Here is a 2487-nt window from a genome sequence, read left to right on the forward strand (position 1 = left end):
AGCCAGAACTCCAGCTCAGAGGAGCCGGAGATGCCAGCCAATCAGGGGCCGGAGCCATAAGCCGATATGACGGCAGATCGCGCGACCTGACAGAGCGGGGCTCCACGCGGGGCTCACGGCCGTCACGTGACCACCGCGCGCTTGGCCACACCCTTTCTCTTGAGGGAAGGCAGGGCAGGAACAGAGTTAGGCCGTGGACCTTACCTTCTCAGTTGGTTGTTCTTTTTCTTGTAACCGGCACTGACATCTGGAGCTCAGAGTCCCGTATCAAGCAAATTTACCGTATTTATGCTAAATACGTTCCTAAAAATGATGCTACAGCCTGAGGGGAATAGGTGACAGCTACAAGGGGCACGCCGGGGGCATTTCCGCTCTCGAGTGAAAGAGGCGCAACGTCTGCCAGGCTAACCTGGGTGGCCTCGCGTGAGTGCCGTGATTTGCTTTTGTGTGCGAGTGTGCAGCTTTAATTTTTCGTGGTTGTCAGCCTTTGCTCAATGTGTGTTGCGGTGCTCGCCCCTATGATGGGGCTTCCTGGGCGCAGCCGCGCGGCGAACCTCCCACCCAGGCGGCGGCGGTGGCCGGAGGGGGAGGGTGGGTGGCTGCAGAGGCCGCTTCGCGCAGCCGCGCTTACCTTCGGCACCGGAAACCCCGGGAGGCACGGGAGGCTGTGTTTCAGAGCGATTCTGCTGTTTGATCCAGTTTAGAACCACTGCTCTGGCGGACTTGACCAATCCGAAGAGAATCTGACTAGTCGTTTAATTTTGTTTCCTCTAGACTGATAAACAAAACAAAATAAGTAAAAATGGGCGATGACTAAGTTTGGGAGAAACCATTTTTTCCTTAAAGGACCAAAAGAAGTGCTGCAATTAAGGGGAGAATTGTTAAAGTACAATCAGAACCTTCCATATCAGTATTGCTTTCAGTATCTGTAGCATGCCTTCTACTTTTTAAAAAATTACCGTATATCATCAGTGTCAGGTGAATGAAATTTTATACTTGTACATATTGTAAAATTGCCTCCTACTTTCTGAATCACATTTCTTTTTTTCTTCCCTTTGTTATTCTTATTTCATTCTTTGGTTTTTTAGATTAAGATTTTTATATTCTTATTTGAGAAAAATAAAAATAAGTTTTAAAAGGTATTTACATAGTACAAAGGTTTCAAATTTGTGGCCGCTGTAGGATAGATCTTGCCTGTGTGTTTTGTTTAGTCCACACATACATTTTTCCCTTTAATTAATTTTACATTTAAAAGTAATAGACTTGAAAGATTGGGAAATCTGACATTGAAATTATAAGCAAATTTCAAATATAATATTCTGAATACAGAGGATTGTATCATTAAATATATACTGGTGGTCTTTTACTCTTGAAATTATCAGTTCCCAAGGTTTTAAAAATAATGCAGCCTGCTCTTGATACTCTGAAGTAGTAATGAATTAACCCCAAGAGAATAATCTTTGTTAAAAGATTAATTTTAAGTGTGTTAATAGAGCATTCTAGGATGCAACTTTTCCTGTCCAGGAGCAATGTTAAGAATAATTTATTTATTCATAATTTGCAAAGTTATGTCACATCTAGCCAGTGCCAAGGAATTTGGAGATAAGCGATCACAATGCCTGCCTATGTATCTGGTTGTGACATAAACATATGAACAAGCCGTTCAATCATGTATTCGGTAAGTAGTTACTGAGAGGTTGAGAAGTGCCAGCTACTGTTCCATGCACATAGTATATATATTGGTGAGTTAGGAAAATAAAGCCCTGCCTCATGAAGTTTATATACTAATGAAGGGATACTAAACAAGGAAATATATAATATAATGTCAGATAGTGATAAATGCTGTAAAGAAAACAAAAGCAGAAGACAAGAGGTAAAGGGGTCAAAATTGATGAGGCCTGTTTCTTTACAACAAGGTCAGAGTCAGCTTCTCTAAGGGGAAACATTTGACCTGAATGGAGAAGGTACATTCAACTGGGATATAGAATCAGAATGTTTTTGGTGAACAGGTGGGGCTGCTGGCTCACAAATATTTATTCGTGTGAATTTATTTTTTAGGGTGAAAGTACTATTCAAGAAAAGATGGGTAGTAAGTGTTCAAAAGTAGATCATAGGAAGAAAAAGTGTTTATTCCTCCGCCTGGCCCCAAGGACCAGGTTTTTATTTACAGTATGGTACTTAACATTTTAGGGGTCAGAGATCCCTCTGAAAATTTAATGGAGACTATAGTCTCGCTTGCCAGAAAAATGGTAAAAGCTCTTCCCTAACCACTGTCCACTTAATTAGTATTCTCATTTCCCTTTCTGGAATATGACAACTGATTCCTCTAAAATACTGACAATTCACAGTGAGTAGCCTTCACTTTGGTTCACCCCTGCATACCTGCTTTCACCAGCTGAGTGGAATGCTTACCAAGAGTCAATTGTCTCCCATACAAGTCCTCCCCAGGCCCGACCCTGCTTAGCTTCCGAGATAAGACAAGATCGG

The sequence above is a fragment of the Sturnira hondurensis genome, unplaced genomic scaffold, assembly GCF_014824575.4.
Source record: "Sturnira hondurensis isolate 20B ecotype Veracruz unplaced genomic scaffold, ASM1482457v3 Scaffold0020184, whole genome shotgun sequence".
Lineage (NCBI taxonomy): Eukaryota > Metazoa > Chordata > Mammalia > Chiroptera > Phyllostomidae > Sturnira > Sturnira hondurensis.